At 33.0% G+C, this 19810-nt stretch overlaps 1 protein-coding gene and 1 long non-coding RNA gene across 2 annotated transcripts in view; one reads left to right on the top strand and one right to left on the bottom strand.

Moving 5' to 3' along the window:
* The window catches only part of LOC126879222 (semaphorin-2A), a 687031-nt gene that overhangs the window by 634344 nt on the left and 32877 nt on the right, over positions 1-19810 (top strand). The gene's annotated exons all lie outside the window — the stretch shown is intronic.
* Positions 1655-7773, bottom strand: LOC126879229 (uncharacterized). Its single transcript, XR_007696005.1, has 2 exons — positions 6308-7773; positions 1655-2474 (listed from the first exon to the last, which is right to left on the bottom strand). It is a non-coding gene; the product is annotated as an uncharacterized LOC126879229 (long non-coding RNA).

Genomic DNA, 19810 nt, shown 5'->3' with positions numbered 1-19810 from the left:
TATCACAGTGATGTTTTCTTATTTGAACTAGTATCATTCGAGATGCATATCAATAAAGTTGTTCTGCTCATCGCAACCAGCATAAGTTTTTGCTTAGGTGGAAATTTTACTGAGACAAATGCAGTGTCATGGCTAGAACAATATGGTTACATCACCACAAGTGAAACTGCCAGTACTGATATTACTGAAACACTAGAACAGTTTCAAGAAAGATATAATTTACCGGTAGATGGGAAATTAAATAAAGAAACGATGGAGTTAATGCAGAAACCACGATGTACACAAGGAGACAATGCTTACGCTGTAAAATCAGCATGGAAAAAATTTGATATAAAATGGTATTTTCCACAAGCAACCCCTCAAGCTTTGACAGTCACTAAAAGAGTATTTGAAATATGGGAAGAAGCATCAAAATTTAAGTTTACTTATCTGAGAATCCCAGATCCAAATCCGGATATAACTATAACAGTAGTTCCAAAACAGCACTATTTTCGATACAATTGTCAGGGTAACGACGAATGTCCTTTTAAATTTACAAGTGGTATATTAGCACATTCTTATTTTCCACCTACATCTGGGTGCATAGAAATTCATATGAATAGCAATCTAACATGGGATTTCAGTTTAAATTCTACAGCAGAAGGTCGAACAAATTTCTTTGCAGTCCTTCTCCATGAAGTTGGTCACGCTTTAGGTTTAGCACACAGTAGCGATAAGAAGGCTGTAATGTATCCCTTTTATGAAACCTTTCCTTCTCACATAACTGATGATGATAAAAGAGGCTTAGAAAAGTTATATGGACATAAAAGTAAATCTGCATCTATTCCAACTCAACCTAGGAGTAGTTCACCAACTACAACAGAAAGATCTAGGACAACCACAGCAGCTAGGACTAATAAATCAAAGCAAAATATAATAACGAATGTATGTGAATTGGAATATCCAGATTTAATATTTTTAGCGTATGCTCCATCATTTCCAACATACCGAATGTATATAGTAAGTAAGGATCTGGTATGGAAATATGACTTAAATAATGAAAAGATACCCACCAATGCTGAACAATTTATAAGATACTTTCCAAGGGGAATTACGAACGTGACACATGTTTTTCAAAGTTCCAATGGAGATATGATTGGTGTAAGCAGAAATCGTATATATTCAGCAGCATTTCCTAGCTTAAGAATTCATACAGATAACATGGTACCTGAAATCAATAACGCAAGAAGTATTAACGGTTTATTCCAAACAAATTCAGGAAAAAAATTTGTTTGTTTTGATGGTTCATTTATTGAATTTAATGATAAAGACATTATCTCAAGAGGACGCATAAGTGACGTTTTTCCAGGAATACCAAATGATATTACATCAGCATTTAATTACATCGATGGACATATATATTTCTTAAAGCACAACGTCTATTACAAGTTTAATGAATTTACAAGAAGTGTCATTGAAAAAGGTACTTTTAATTGGAATATGTTGGGGATCCCTTGTCCTGATAATGGATTAATAAAACAACTGAAATCCTTATTATCTAAAGTAAATTTATTTTATGAATAATTAATGTCTGGGGGTCCATCATCAATGGGATCTGGGGATCTGGGGATCTGGGGATTTTGTATGGGGAAAAGGTAAATAAAAATAAAGCATATTTTACAAGAAAGTCTTTTATTCGTTATTAGTAATCGATAATCGTAATCGCAAATCGTATTCGTTTAATCGAAGTAACGTTTTGTGATTATGATCAATACAACTAAAAGGTAAGTAATTACTTTACAAGAAAGTTTTTTTACATTTTACAGGTATAAACGTACAAAATATGTTTACCGAAAATGATACAAATATACAGATCGTCTTTACCAAAAGGTTTAAATTTTATTAGCATCTTAAATATCTGAGAATCTTACTTTTTTATTACGATTCCTGTGTAAGTCCTCCTCACAATCATATCTATCCTTTAGTTCAAAGAGTACCTCACAAAAACCATTTTGACACCAGGATGATTTTTTTCTAAATATCAAATGTAAGTCTGAAGCTAAACAACTAACATGAAAATTATCAGATTTAGCTTTTAGACATTTTTGTTTTTCAGAGAAAATTATTTTAAATACCCTGTAACATGGTCGACAGAGTAGCAAATTATATTTTGGTATTTGATAATACCTAAACCATAAGCAATAGTAGTCATTAAGTGCAAAAGTTTCAAAATCCTGACACTCTATAATTGCCTGACGAAGTTCAGGTGAAATATTCAATTCTAGATCATGATTCTCAAAGTCACAAACTTTAAAATGTTCATAAGGAACGGGATTAGTTTTAATTTGCATCCATTTAATTTTACTAAATTTTTGAACTATTTCCTCCGTTAATACCCATGGTAAAGGCGATTTACTAATAAATTTTGAAATTTCATGTATGTTTTCGATAATAGAGCTTATGCATAAATTCTGTAGACTTTCCATCTTCCACATCTGAAAAATGAATTCACCTATGTGTTATACTGTAGTGGCCCCAGGGCAACGTATCAAAAGTGTTGGAGAGTAAGTGCCGTTTGTCATCAAAAGGGTTTAAGGCTATTTTAGTTTGCTCAATACTGTAAACTTCATGTAATTTAGATTGTATACAACGCTGTGTTGCATAAAAAAGTGATTTTGTTTCGGCAGTTTCACGAAAACTTTTCAAACAATTCAAATAATCATCAAAGTTAATTTTCATCTTTACAACATTCATCTTAACCCCTTTCGACTTTTTAACATCTTTCTCCCCAGCCACTTTATATGTATATTGCTTTGAACGAAGACCAACGAAGTGAGTCATGATTTTTGAGTTATTCTCATCTTTCATTAGACCTGGCACTTTTTTGTTTACTAAAGGAATATTCCAAGGATTATTTGGGGGATAATCGCTTGTATCAAATCTATGAATGTCAGGCTTAATCATTTCCTCGTATATATCATTACATTCAGTTTCATAAATCAATCCATCAGTATCAATATAAAGCAATTTATTTTGATTTAATGGGAATTTTTGTAATATATAGTCATAATGAAATTCATATATGCAGGTTTTAGAAAGTTCTAAAATTGCCATTCCAACATACAATGGTTTATTAAAAATAATTTCAGCTTTCTTTAATTCTACTGCCATTAATGATTGATCGAAAATAACGCGACTATGAAACTTCGGGCTAGCAATCAAATTTCGAGCACCTACGCGTCCCTCCCATTTATTTACTAGTTTCACCAGCCTATGCTTCCTTTGGTTCTCCATGGTCTTCCCGAATACAGCGTTGTTCATGAGCTTGTATAAGTTTTTCTCAAAGCTTGTTTTAGCTTGAGCCCTCAATTGTGTATTAAGAGCAATGTAACCTTTTAACCAAGTCATTTGCTTGAATCTCAATACCTTATGAATTTTAGTAAGAACTAATCCATGTGATATAGCCTGTTTTAGGTTCCTGTAGTGAATAACGTAGTTAGTTTTATTGTACAGAGTGGACAAGAGTTTAGATTGTTTGGAACCAGGAGGTTTGCAATGCTCTACACAAAACGGTAAATCTTTATGGTAGTCATGTAAGTTTTCTGGATAAGAGAGATCAACTTCAAGAATGTATCCCTCTTTTGCATCGTCAGGTATTGACATAACATCGATATTTGTATCATCCCAATGGAAACCTCCATAAGGGAGAGGTTCACTCATCGCCCAACCATATAGATTGTTAACATCAAGGTACATGAGATATTTAGAAGGTTTAGATGGATCGTAATTCATCATGTATTTGTTGTTAGCCTCCCCCATCCGGTTACAACACTGTGATATACCTCCACGTATACCTCGTTCATAGAATAAAAGCATATCAACATCTTGTATAGTTTCCAAGTGACATCCTGTATACTTGAGCATTGCATCCCATGTAAAACCTGGGATGGTATAGTAGTGTCCTGGATCTAATCCATATGTCTTGAAGCATGTGTCTCGAAAAGTTTCGAAAACTACAGCCAAAAGAAGTATATCTGTCTTCATGTATAAATTACTGTAATCCCAAAGAGTCTTCATGTTAAATTTCTCCCACACTAATTTAGCGTGAGCATAATTTGAATCTGATATATGCTCATCGTTCAGTTTATTGTAGAATTTTTCTTTATTTGGCAACTTTGTTTCATCCAACCGTTCAATTTTATCTAAATAATCATAAAAGAATACTCCTTTTTTAGTTAACAACTTGAACGTTTCATCATCTAAATTTGGAAATTGTTTTCTTAAAATTCCAAAATTTTCTGGCTTCAAAGTTGAAACTAAGCTATCTAATGAACTCCCCATAAATCTAAAAGTATCAATGAACCGGAATCTAATATTTGTCTTTTTATGGTAAACTGTGAAACTAATATATTTTTCTTTGTTGACTGGTAAAATGGAAATGTCGTACATTTTCGCTAAATCCTTTATTATGAAATGCGAGTCGTAACCACTCATATTGTGGAAGGCTATTGGAACCACAAATGCTTTTTTATAATTTAAATTGCACCCATTGTGTGCAAAACCTCTAAAATTGCCAGTCAAATGACAATGGTCTCTTACAATTCGATCCTTCTCCAAAAATTTTCTATTACAAATGTGACATCTCTCAGTAGCATCTTTTAAACTTACTTCAACGTTCATGGGTTGAATATTTATTAATTTTGAATGAATAAATTGAGCTAAATTGTCAATTTCATGTGAAAACCATGACATACAATCCAAACCCACATGACTTTTGTAGAATGAAAAATTATCGTCATAATTACACTTAAAATATAATCCGGCACTGTACGCTGTGTGTCTTTGATATGGATGCGTTGACGTAGTTGATGGTGTTGAGTGGGATGCGCGAAGAGGAACGAGCAGTGATTCAAAATATGCGTATACTAGGAATGGCAATTTTTCTTTGTAAACAAAGTTTTTAAATTTGACATATGGTTCTTTGGTGAAACTTATTTTGCAGTCATCTATCTTTTCACAGTAGATGATATGAGCATCCAACTTTTCTTTTGTATAAAAATAATTAAGACATCTGTCACATATATATTTCTTTCCATTGTGTTTAGAAAGTTGTGACTTGACAAGTTTGCCTAAATCTTTTATCCAAATATAGTGAAAATGTATTAGATCTTCATCACGTCCACCACTCCATGGTCCGACGTTGTCCACTTCATTATTAAAATAATATTTATTTTGAAATATCAACAGATTGACATGTTTTTCCCGTTTTTGTTTAGTTAATCTCACAGGAAGTACCGAAAAATTGAAAAGCTCATCTTTAACATTTAACTCGAAAACATTAACGGAAATATTTTCATTATTTTTTTCAAAGAGGGAAATTTGATTTAGAGTTACTGGAAATGTAAGACCTTTTAAATTAAGGACAGTGGTGTAATGAGGATATGAAGTAGTTTTGTTAGTGTTTATGTTAACTGAATATAGGGCTGATACAATGGCCCAAGCAAAACAAGCCTGGTCGTTATTCTTAACATTGATACAAGCTCGTTTTTTGGTAACTTTAGGATGCAATTGAATATACGATGAGGCTCCTTTAGCCATTTCAAATTTATTAATGTTTATTTCTAAAGATATAATTTGATTCAGTGCCCAACCACTCTGAGATTCCTCAAATTCAGATAAATCGGTCAAAACAATATTTTTAACGTAAACTTCAAACCAATAATTTAAATCGGTAGTCACATCAATAACTTCATTTTTAGTATTAAAATATTTTCTTTCTAAATTTTCCACCTCCTCAGCTTTTTTGATAAATTCCCCACAAAATGTAGTATTTACTTTTAACATGCCCATTCTTTTTAAGTTGTATTCAATTTTCTTTTGAAATAGTTTAAAAGCATCGGCAAAAAACTGTAAAATATCTTTATGCTCTTTGTTAATAATTATTCCTGTTTGTACTCTACTTTGAAAAATTGATACTATATTTCTCCATACAACCTTTGCTTTACTTCTACGTATATTATTTAACCCACCGCCTGCAACGGAATTTAAATTTTGAAGTATAATTAAAAATCTTTTAAGGATCCCTACATTGGTTTGAAGTTTTCGTAGCGTCCCTATACTTAAATCGCCATCCTTAATAGCTAAATTGCATAAACATATATGTTTTTTAACTTGTTTTATCCAATTTTTTGTTTCTCTATCCGAACAACGCTTTTTTAAAAAAAGTAATTTTTCAGTTTCATCAAATTTTTTAATTATCTCACTACTAAGAATGGCGATTTCCTCAGAATTCATTTTTCAAAATTTTGGATATGAAAAATCTACTTACAGTTTTTTAAATTTCAATTATTTCGAATGACGCTGCAGGATTTAGCTTGCTCGACGTGCTCACCAGGCCTCTGAATACGACAGCGTACTTTTCTGTCCTCAACTGATCTATATAGGGGGCGTAGTCCTCGGTAACCCGCTTCGGTAGGAACACCACACTTTCCTCTAATTCTAGAAGCACCGATTGGCCAAATGCAGTGTTGACGATTTTACTGTTTATTATTTTATATGGTTTGTCAACTTCCAGTTGCTGTAGTTTTGTAATCGGTTTGTCTTCTTTCTTAACAACAGAAACTTTGTTTAGTTTGTTTAGATCCATCTGAAATAATTGCGAATGTAAGTTCATTTGCTACATTGCAGATTCTATTATTAAAAATTACATGATTTTGAAGTAAATTATAATAAAATTGCAACAGTGAAAATATGAAAAAAGACATTGACGTAATAAAAAGCTACGGCTACAAAATCATGTCTATATAATAGGATACATTACATACGAGTTTTAACAACTCATAATAGACGGTAAACGTGGACTAGGATACAAACGAAAGTCATAACTTAAGAATGTACACACGAATACCACGCTACGCTGTCTCTTGCAGGTCTGAGGAAAATTGCAACAGTAAATCATAAAAGATGACATTGAAATGATAAAAAACTAAAACTGAGGTAAAATTGTAACAGTAAAATATAAAATATTACAAAACATTAAACTGGTAAACATACAGAAACTACATAATCACAGTATAAGGGCTATACGGGAACGAGCACACAAAAATAAAATTTCCCCAGATCTACTGAAAAACTGGGCCTTTCACAACATCTGGCAACAGCGCCTCCCATAAGAGCCTGTGTATTAGCGTAAGATAGAAAATCAATTTTCTCCCAGATTCTGGGGAAATTTTACAAAGATTTTAAGGATGCATTACGTACGAGTTTCTACAGCTCGTAATAGAAGGTAAACGTGGACCAGGACGCAAACGCAACTCATTACGAGTTTCTACAGCTCGTAATAGAAGATAAACGTGGACCAGGACGCAAACGACACTCATACCTTAAGAATATACACATGAAGGTTTTGAAAAAAATGATTTACCGGCTATTATGTAGATTTCAGGTCTTTAAGGTAAAATCGCAGCAGTAAAACATTGAAATGATGAAAAAGCAGAAACTACAAGATCATTATTCTATACTAATGGGATGCATTACGTACGCCTTTCTACAACTCGTAATAAACGTGGACCAGGAGGCACACGCAACTCATAACTAAATATACACACATGAGGGCTTGAAACACAAACAGCATTTACCGGTAGAAAAGCGGAAACTACAAAATCATAGTTATACAATAGGATGTTTCTACAACTCATAATAGAAGGTAAACGTGGACCAGGACGCAAACGGAACTCATTACTAGTTTCTACAGCTCGTAATAGAAGATAAACGTGGACCAGGACGCAAACCACACTCATAACACATAAGAATATACGCAAGAAGACTTGAAACAAAAAGCATTTACAGGTAAATAGGCTCCAGGTCTTTAAGGTAAAATTGCAACAGTAAAACACAAAAGAAGACGGAAGACTTCTGAAGTAGCAAATAATTAAATACTAAAAATATTTACTTACTTTTTTAGTTGTATTGATCACACTCACAAAACGATTACTTGGTGTAGTTCGTGACTGACAGAAACTCTATGAAATGGCTATCCCCCGATTTCAGTTTAAATAGTAGCTACTCCGGAAATGCCTCGTGAACACATTCACGTTTTAATTGCATCTTTTAACTAGTAATTTGCAAACGATTAAAAAACATTTGCACTTAATTCGTGGGAACGACATGTGCATAATATTTATAGAATTTGTACATCCTTTAACTAGTAATTTGCAAACCATTGGAATGTGGATGTATCCGGTTCACTCGTGGGAACGACATATAATATTTATAGTTGGTGCATTAACGTATGACATCATTGGAATGTGGATGTATCCGGTTCACTCGTGGGAACGACATATAATATTTATAGTTGGTGCATTAACGTATGACATCATTGGAATGTGGATGTATCCGGTTCACTCGTGGGAACGACATATAATATTTATAGTTACTGTCAGCGTATTTCCCGCGGTTCACTCATTTCGCCACACGTGCATTAACGTATGACATCATTGGAATGTGGATGTATCCGGTTCACTCGTGGGAACGACATTTATAGTTGCCGTTGCGTCAGTGTCCACATTGCAATATATTTTTATTACTTGGAGGTACTCACGTATTTTTCTTTGAATTCTAAAAGCACATTGTAGAATGCAGGCGGGGTGCATTCGTTTGTATGAAATTATAATACTAAAAAATCGTTGCTTTTTGCCGACACCGTATCTACATTGCCTAATTTTGTTACATAACGCCATTTTTACCGCCCCCGGAGGCCCCACCCTATGGGATTCTTCTTCAGAGGCCTCAACGCCGCTGGCCGCCAACACGTCTACTTCTCACCCCCTACAGGGTGCGACAGGGTGTACTTCTTAGGGTTCTTTTATAACGATAGGGTTCTTCTTCAGAGGCCCCAACGCCGCTGGCCGCCAACACGTCTACTTCTCACCCCTATGACGACAGGGTGCGACAGGGTGTACTTCTTAGGGTTCTTTTATAACGACAGGGTTCTTCTTCAGAGGCCTCAACGCCGCTGGCCGCCAACACGTCTACTTCTCACCCCCTATGACGACAGGGTGTACTTCTTAACGACAGGGTTCTTTTATAACGACAGGGTGTACTTCTTGCACCAGAGGCTACGGCCTCAACGCCATCCTAGCCATCAAGCTGGCCGCCATCTTGGATCTTGGATCTCAGATTCCCATATCTCTACTACTCCATGAATATTAGATGCATATGTTTTATTCTCTCGATTTTTGGATTATTTGGTCCACTGTATGTATGAAATTAATTGTCGATTTTCCTGTTCTGAACCCGTTCTATTATTCTCCTAATATTCGTTCAGCGCATAATTTAAGTCTTATGTTTAGTATGTTTGCTAGAATGTTATATGCGGTTTTATGCTTTTTTTTGACATAGCAAGTTAAATATTTTTCTAAGAGCCTATCTTCACTATATCAGTCTTTTTTGCCATTCCCGTCAATACTAATAAGCATACATTAAACTTCTAAAAATTTCACTTTGGAATTTTCCTGTTTTTTTGTTTGTTTTATATATTTTTCTATTAGAACCTATAAAGTACTCATCTTAGAGATGAACCACATCGTTTTTTAAAGTGTATCCGCCATAGACTGCGCCAGTTAGGAATGAGTAACACGCCGTACATTCCCGAGCGACCAGCGGCCTCTCTACAACGCAAATTCGCCTATCCAATTACAGTAATCTTCTAACGGGGTGAGCAAAGCACCAGCTTCGAGATAATTAAATCATAGACTGTACGGATGAGGTGGTAATGTACAGTCTGATAATATTCCAAAATCCACAGAGAGAATCGAATTCGGTATGTACAGGAAAAAGCGCCGATGGATTCATCGCACTTACAGATTAATTAAAAAAATTTGGTCGATGAAGGGTTTCAAAGGGCGGATGGATGTTCTATTCGGTTTTATTATGTAGCGAACATTGCAGTGGGCAACTGAATAAAATCAATCTGTCTCGCATAAAGTGTATCAAATTGGAATCTTAAAAGCTATTGTTAAAATGTAACTGAAACCGTGATAAGCATAAACGCATATTAGTTCTAGTTAAAAAACACAAATATTTCATTATGAACTGAATAGCCCAAAAATTGTGTGTTTAAGACAAATGTGTACTTTATTCATCAAGATAGTCTCCTTTTAAGGGGATAGGCGCAAAATCTCGAACCAATGTATTTTAAATGTATTCATTTAGGCACATTCTGAGAAAACTAATAAGTATTTTCGAAAAATTTAAACGCATAATGAAAGATTACATTATTACTGAGGGTCGAAAGTCCCTGAAAACTTCTATGATGTTCATTTTAATAAGTTACAGGGGTGAAAAAAAAAGGGAAAATTTAGTGTTATTTTTAATTTCAAATATCTCATTCCAAAGAAACTATTTGTTTATTCTAAGGGACTTTAGGCCCTCGGTAATAATGTAATCATTCATTCTGCGTTTAAATTTTTCAAAAATATTTATTAGTTTTCTCAGGATTCGAAAAAAATGAATACATTTAAAATGTATTAGTCCGAGATTTTGCGCCTACGCTCTTAAGGTAGGAATAACTATATAATATAGATAGAATAACTATAATAATAATAAGTAATTCCATCATCTCTTCCTCAGGGAACCCGTTATACAATACCAAAGAACTAAAATAACACCCAAGATGCAGCCAAGTACCGCCGAATTACTTGTCTTCCAACATTGGACAAATCGGTCATATCCTGTGTCTAAGTGTATCTACCAACACTGTACTCTAAACAATATTATAGAGCCTTAATAGAAAAGATGCGCTAAGGGTACTGTGACACAATTATGTCACTCAACTATTTTCAGCTCCCGGACTAACAGACGCCGAAGGTGTTTACCAAGAGCCTTTTTTTATACAATGATTTATGTGGTTGATTGATTTATGAGGGACCCTAATTTAAAGAAAGATCTCGACCGAGTTTTGTCTACATACCTTTTCCTAATAATTGTTCTTTTGTTATTGTACTAGAAAATTCGATTTTACGTGCTTTAAGTTATTATGTAAATACTCGTTTATTCTGGATCATTCTTTTGTATTCGAGATGATTAAGCATTGTATGAATAAGAGGGATTTGGAAATTAGCAGTTCAGTTGTGAATTTGAATACGTCGGTGTATTTTGATGTATCGGACGCGCTGTATTTTTGTAATCTAATTATGTAAATAAATATAGGAGGATTTCCTGGTTGCGAAATTTAAGGGAGTGGTATGGGTGCAGTTCAATACAGTTGTTCAGAGCTGCAGTCAGTAAAGTTAAGATTGCTGTGATGGTAGCCAACCTCCGATAGGAAACGGTACTGCAAGAAGAACTGCAAGAAGAACGGCTCTAAATCAAACGAGCTAATTAAAAAAATAATTCTAACTGAGAAATAGCTGTGGTACAATTCTTTAAAAATTAAGAAATTCTTATTGTTTTAATGACACGCAGATGGACGCTATTATCCTAATACACACTTTACAAAATAAATCAATGCAAGACACCTGATCCACGACGCCGCGCCTCGACGCCCCGCCGAGAGTGCAATATCTGAGTATGTAATCGCAATAATCCGTTTATTTCGGCAGAAGGAGCAAACAGGCAAACACCTTTGAGCGTAGGGTTACCCATTACTGGACTCGAAAGGTTCTAATCCTATCTCTTTTCCGCGCCCGTTCCCATGGACACCAAGGTGACAGCTAAACTGCAGGGCGAGCTACCTTAGGAAGTTCCTAAGAGGATTATTCATTCATAGGGACACACACGGCCGGAGTGTATCTTGCTTCTTGTACGAGTTTTTGGGGAAATCGCAAATATGTGGTAGTTTGGTTTATCTGTCGTCTATTCTCTACCTACCTACAGTATGTCCCAGTAAGTTGGATCACAGGAAAAACAGTTTTATTATTAATTTTATGAAAAAGATATTCTTTATAAAAAGTTCTGTCTGATGCACAGCGTTAAATACAACTGTCTAATCTCAGTTTTTTACAATAGTTTACGAAGTGTTTACCATTGGTGAAACCATTTATAAAAAACTTCGATCATTAGCAAAACAAAGTGTTTCGATTCTAAACTTACGTGCATAGAAATCGGCCCACTTAAAAATTTGGTCATTTTTGATGTCTCATATTTCCTAAACCTGTTGGCCGATATAAGTGATTTTTTCAATATGTTATAGCCTGATTCTTTAAAATATCGCTGTAATAATATTGTTGCTAAACAGGTAAATTTTTATTGTATACCGGGTGTACGAATCAAACTGTGTTTTTTTCTCAAAGTTCGCACACACTGTGGATATTCTAGCATTTATAAAATACTGAAATTAAAATCCAACTACAGGTTCAGGTTTTCTTTATATTCTGTTTTTTGATTCATTCGTTTCTGTTGGATAATTAAAATGTTAGGTACTTTAACAACTAGACATGTTCTTCATCAATACACGGTATTTCTAAATAAGTGCGACAAACTTTAAGGGGTAATTCTGCATGAAAAAATAATGACAGTTGGCTTTATAAACGTATGTCCGCAAATGTTTCGTTTCCGATATACGGGATGTTGAATTTTTTCTTACAAACTGACGATTTTTTTAAATCCGGTTGAGATATGCAAATGAAATGTGGTGAGTTTTAAGACGAAGTTATTGCACATTTTTTGACATACAATTAAGAATTTAATACTCACCATTAGCGCGCATACGGATAATATCACCGATCATATTACCCGTATGTACGCTAACGATGAATATAAAATTCTTAATTTTATGTCAAAAAATCGGCAATAACTATCTCTTAAAACCTACCAAATTTCATTTGCATATATCGACTGGTTTTAGAGAAGTAAATAAATCGTCAGTTTGTAAGAAAAAATTCAACATCCCGTATCTCGGAAGCAAAACATTTGAAAACATACCTATGAATAAAAAAACAGAATATTAAGAAAACCTGAAGTTGTAGCTGGGTTTTAATTTTAGTATTTTATAAACGCTATAATATTGTACAGGGTGATGCGAACTTTGAGAAAAAAACACAATTTGATTCGTACACCCGGTATACAATAAACGTTTACCTGATTAGCAACAATATTATTACAGCGAGATTGTTAAGGAATCAGGCTATATTAAAAAAATCACTTAAATCGGCCAACAGGTTTAGGAAATACGAGACATCAAAAATGACCAAATTTTTAAGTGGGCCGATTTCTATGCACGTAAGTTTATTATATCTACGGTATTGTAAATCCTTCCTGTCCTTCTTATTTCTTCATTTGGGATATGATCAAGTCTGGATATTAGACACGCTCTTCTTAAATAGTCCATTTCGACCACTTCCAGTTTTTTCTTCTCTTTCATCGTCATTTGCGAACATTCAGATCCGTATTTCAAAATTGTTCTAAAAACGACTTGTAAATTCTGATTTTTGTTCGTAAACTAGCTTCAGAAGAAAAAAAGTAATGGCTGTCTTTATGACAGCCATTAATGACAACACTTAATGAGTTGGTAAATTTCTGGCTGTTCTTTTCTCTGTGATTTGTTGAAGTGCAAAAATATATTATCAACACAAGATGTACCAGCACGGAATCCACTCTATTTTCTCTTTTCTCATGTTGGTTTTCGATTTGTTTTTTTTATCAATCGACCGTACACCTCTCTAATGAACTACTAACGCTTATACCTCTGCAATCTTTACATTTCTTTTTGTCTTCTCCTTTTTTGTGGATAAAGCTTACATACGCTAAGTTCCAATCTTTTGGAATATCTCATGTTTGATTAGGGGTCATTCCATTTCAAATCACTCAATTTTGGAGCAAAAAAAATTTTGCACCTCCGATTTGTCTGAAAATTGGTATATAGCTTCTGCGGGACTTAAAAATAAGATATTTAAGGTCAAAAAAATCTTCTTCTTCTTTTTTTCTCAAAATGTTATTTTATGCGATTTTACAGTGATTTGGTGTTTATTTATACAAATTTGCATTTTCTATCGTAAAGTATCAATGGAAAACATAATATTTTAATAGAAGGGACTCAAAAATGTCATTATATGGCATTATAACAAGTTACTTTGATTCAAAACAAGCTTTTGATCAAATTTTATAGTGTAGAAAACGTTAAAATACCGTTTTTTACATTTTTCTCCATTCCCAAAATACATCATAATCGATTTGGCTGAAAATTTGCCCACAGATAGACAAAACATAGGACTTTAAGCGGTGAGAAGGATTTGAATTATATTACAATACCAAAAAAGTTACATGCAATATTATAGTCAAAAATATAGGCGTCTACTGTAAGTACAATTAACTCGAAAATATCGACCTCACGACAAAAATTGTTAAAAAGAATTGTAATAATTGTAAATACGATTTATTTGGAACAATTTCAGTTCCTACCATTTTTGTCGAAAAGTGAAAATGGCGGAAATATTGAGCAAAACAGGTTCTCCTTTAAAATCAAGATGGCGGCTAACGTAACGGAGGAATTCATTCGTGATTTTAAATTTAGGCTACTATTGACTCCCCTAAAGATCAGAAAAATAAAATTTTGGGCAGCTCGGCATTCAAGGTCAAATGCTATCGCGACTGGACTAATATATACTTTTGAGTCTGATATTACTGGATGTAACTTTTTTGGTATTGTAATATAATTCAAATCCTTCTAACCACTTAAAGTCCTATCTTTTGGCTATCTGTGGGCAAATTTTCAGCCAAATCGATGATGATGTATTTTGGGAATGGAGGAAAATGTAAAAATTTTAAAATTAAAATTTTAACGTTTTTTACACTATAAAATTTGATCAAAAACTTGTTTTGATTCAAAATAACTTGTTATAATGCCATATAATGACATTTTTGAGCCCTTTCTATTAAAATATTATGTTTTTCATTGATACTTTACGACAGAAAATGCAGATTTGTATAAATAAACACCAAATCACTGTAAAATCGCATAAAATAACATTTTGAGAAAAAAAGAATAAGATTTTTTGACCTTAAATATCTTATTTTTACGTCCCGCAGAAGCTATATACCAATTTTCAGACAAATCGGAGATCCAAAATTTTTTGCCTGAGTGATTTGACATGGAATGTACCTTAGACATTTATCTTATTAATTCAATGAGGATGTTTCCAGGTCCTGCGGCTTTCCCGTTTTTCATTTCGTTTAAAGTTCGTCTTATCTCGCTCACATGTAGGCCTGGATCTCGTGTTCCAAAAAAAGTTGATTAATAGCAAGCTGAAAATTTGTTAATAGCTTAACAGTATCTAGTCGGACAAACTTTGATGCATGGGAACACTGGAACGGGGAAGTTTTAATTGTGGAACGTGTCATCCTGACAAGTCTATGATTGTGAAAACTAGCATCCTAGCATTGTTAGCTAGTTCCGAGTTATTCTAAAAATTTCAGGTGCCTAGGAAACATAGAACTATGTGAAACATAGAAACTAGGAAACATAGAAAATGGATTACAAAATTTGTGAAGATAGTGACAAAGACCAAGCCAAGTATATAAAAACGTTTTAAAATAGTGGATTCCGAACATTTATTTAAAATTATAGATTTTACCGTATATTTTGAATATTTACTTGACACAGAGACGATAGATTTAATAATTTAATCGATTCAAAGTATAATTATGTTTCAATAATAAACTTGTGCAAACAATGGAAATTAAAAAGAGAAATCCCTTGCTAATTTTCCGTCCTCCATGAATTGAAAACATTCATTTCGAGCGCCATTTCGTCTGCCAAACAAAACACGTAACAAGTTACAAATTTTTTATATCAGACACTTTCCGGAAAAGTTACTCTATAATTTCGCAAGGCTCTTCATTTTAGGCCACATTTACATAGATATTATGCCGTAGTCCGTGTATTTTGCCCGCCGAGAGGTACAGATCGGTGTTATTCGAGGTTTTTAGAGACGTCTTCCTTATTTATGCAAATTATTTCAAACGGCAACTTCATAAAAATGGAAATTGCCACTAAATTAGAACATTTTTTTACGCGCCCCGAACAACGAGTTCTTGCCGAGCCAGATAAGAGATGCACGATGATGCAACAATAAGAGAAATCTGGCAAATTGTATGTAGTTTTCTTTATGGCTGGTTTAGTACTTTAAAAAGAGGGTGAGAATATACAGGGTGTCCCGGAAACTAGTGCGTTCCTTTAAGGTATGGATATAATACACAATTTAGAACAAAAAAGTTTAATACCATTTTTCTCTAAAATTAACCGTTTTCAAAAAAAAGTTACATTGTTTTCCATATAACTGTATTTTAATGTTTAGAAATTTAAATATCCTGGCAACATCGTATGCACTACGGAATAATAAAATAACAGATAATAAGAGCTCGTGTGTGATTTACGGTACATATTTAAAATAATCCAACCTAATAGTACTTATGTATTTACTATTATTTGTTTTTTATTATTAATTTCTTTACTATAATTTTTTTTTCAATATATTGATATACCTATTGCATAATTTTAATCGAATTATACATCTTTTAACATAAAAACACATCTTTTAACTAAACTAGTATTATTTATTAAGTAAGCTTTAAATGTGTTGAATGCTGAGGGCTTTAACATAGCTTACAGTGGAAATTAAATACACCAGAAAGTTGTACTTACTGGAAAATAATTATTATACCCAATAAATGTTCAAAGTAACCCACTTTCACGAACACATGCATTCATACGACGAGAGATACCGGCAACATATTTTGAAAGAAATTATAGTATGTCTCTCCATTTAGTGATTTGCCATAAATAATCAACATAATAGGTAATGGACTCACGATTCGAAAACATTTTAGGCATTGACACTAAACAGGATTCTTCCAAACTATCTGTTTACTAAACATGGGACTGTCTACATTTAAATTTTCGTACCTCACAGAGTTGCCAGATTTTAATTTGCATACCAAAACGTATTTTAATTTTTTTGTCAAACGGTACCATTTAGAAAAAAAATGTTATAAGAGTTTTTTGTTTTACATGGTGCCCTCTACCTATATTTTTAAGGAACGCACTATTTTCCGAGACATCTTGTATATAACACGTAACTATAAAAACTTTTCCCAATAGGTAATAACAAAATTATAGAAATGTTGACTTCAGGGAACACAACTTTTCCTTTCAATATGCTTTCAACTGTATCTTCTCCACCAATGCCTCATTCTGCATTTACGTTTTCTAAATTAACTACCGCATACGCTCTCTTCTTCTCTCTTCCAGCATTTATGCAATGAAGATATTTTCAGATTAATGTAATATACTAAATAACAACGATGACAGCATGCATGCTTGTCTCACTCCTTTACCTATCGAGATTGGCTCTTTCAACCAGTTATCCACTTAATTACTATCAATGTGATTATAATATGTAAATAATTCGTAGGTCCTCTATCATCCAAGCCAGCTTCTTAAATAAAATATTCCTCCTTACCGAGATACAGTGTTATATTCTATATGATTTTAGCCCATTGTTTTAACACCTTCCAATATTGTTTGTTCAAACTTGACAAACAGTTTACACATGTCAGAATACTTACTTTTTCCCCCTCACAGTCTACGCTACTGTCCTAATAATCATTTCACTTTTTTTTATTATTCGTTACTTTTTATTAGGGCAGTCAATGAGAGCAAGAACAGGTTATTACCTCCGAATTCTATTTTACTGCATGGATTTTAAGGAAATTTTAGGAATAGCCTGAAAATATCTCCTTATTCAAAGTCTACCCTATGCCGATGTGTGCTTTTGTCTTGGGGGCGGTTCCCACCCCTTCTCGGGGGTGGAAAATTTTTTGGTTAAACAACTACGGAAGTTGCTAGAGAACCTAATTCTAAGCAAAAACTGTTCTATAATTTTTTTCGAAAACTCAATACTTTTTGAGTTATTCGTGGTTGAAAATTGGTCATTTTCATTGAAATATAATACCTATTTAAACGGTTTTTTTGCGAATACCTTAAAAACAATGCATCTAACTAAAAAAATATATAAAACATTTTTGTAGCTCATAAAAAACAAAGAGATTCGTTCCTTCTTCAATCTTCTAGTTATAACACAAAAAGAGATATGGTAGTTAAAAAGAGTTTTTTTTTTGGTGCATGCTCAAATCAGTGTGTTTAACTTGAAATAACAGAGAAACGGTCGATTTTAGGTGTATAATGCTACAAATACCTTTTATTGTGCTTGAAAAGTCCTTTCAAATAAGCAATATTAAATGTTGATTACATTCAAACTAAGCGAGAGATGCTGCAAAAAATTGATGACTAACGAATTTTAAGAAAAAAATTGAGAAGTATATTTAACTCCTCATCCACAAGAATTTAAATGCATCGTTTTCCTTTTACAATACATTTTACTACAGTCTTATTTTTATGATCACAAAGTTGAGCGGGTTTAAAGTGAATGGTTTTTGAAAAAAATAAGATCAAATTATAGAGCGCATATTTAAATTTTCTTAAGAATTTTCCTTTTTCTCCATGTAACTTGAAAATGATAAGAGATACTGTTATAAAAAATAAAATCAAAATGTTTATCTAGAAGAAACCTACATTTTTGTATGGCATCTTTTTTTGGCATCTCTTATCATTTTCGAGTTACATGGAGAAATAGGAAATTTTTTAAGAAAATTTAAAAATGCGCTCAATAATTTGATCTTATTTTTTTTAAAACCGTTCATTTTAAACCCGCCCAACTTTTTTAACATAAAAAGAACACTATAGTTAAATGTATTGTAGAAGGAAAACGATGCATTTAATTCTTGTGGATGAGGGGTTAAATATACTACTCATTTTTTTCTTAAAATACGTTAGTCATCAAATTTTTTACAGTTTATCTCGCATAGTTTGAATGTAATCGACATTTAATATTGCTTATTTTAAAGGTCTTTTTAAGCACAATAAAAGATATTGGTAGCATTATACACATAAAAATGGCCAATTTTCAATCAGGAATAACCAAAAAATGTTTGAGTTTTCGAAAAAAAAATTATAGAACAGTTTTTGCTTAGTATTAGGTTCTCTAGCAACTTCGGTAGTTATTTAAGCAAAAAATTTTCCACCCCCGAGAAGTGGTGGGAACCGCTTCCAAGACAAAAGCACACATCGGCATAGGGTAGACTTTGTTTCTTGGGCTAATCCCTACTTACTCTGAAAATATCATGTAAATCGATATAGTAGGATGGAATTCAGAGCCACATACCCTCATTGACTGCCCTATATGTAAATATCACCCTTTTGTCTCAGTGTGATAGAGTAAGTAGTTTTGACGTTAGATATTTACATCTAATGTAATGTTTAGAATACATAATCTTTAGATTTTGCCTATTTTAAATGAGTGTCTTTAATAACTTAACCAAGTTTTTAATAAATTAAATTTTCATGAATCTTTAATAGTTACTATATTTTTTCAACTCTTGGAATTATGAAATCATTCTTTTAAAGATTATCAACCTCATAGCCAATCAAGCCAATATTTTTTCTGGAAGATGAGCGAAAGGTCATATAATTTTGGAAGCCACTGCTTCAGATCTTTTTATTTTTGCACATTCGCTTTTATTCTTAAAAGGTATATCGCCATATTTATATTCTAATAATATCATATTAATCGATGCGTTAACATTTTTCCATGGGAGAAATATACTTCCATTAAATTTGTTATCAACATGTACTTTATCAGACTATGCTACATGTATACCTAATCTGCGTTCCACGGTCACCTTTCAGTACCAACTCTTATGAAGAACAGTGTTGCCAAGAGATATTAATATTTATATTAAATAAATTTTAAAGTATTTTTATACCTCACTTGGTCTA

The sequence above is a fragment of the Diabrotica virgifera genome, chromosome 1 (assembly GCF_917563875.1).
Source record: "Diabrotica virgifera virgifera chromosome 1, PGI_DIABVI_V3a".
Taxonomy (NCBI): domain Eukaryota; kingdom Metazoa; phylum Arthropoda; class Insecta; order Coleoptera; family Chrysomelidae; genus Diabrotica; species Diabrotica virgifera.
This window is presented reverse-complemented; position numbering and strand designations above follow the sequence as displayed.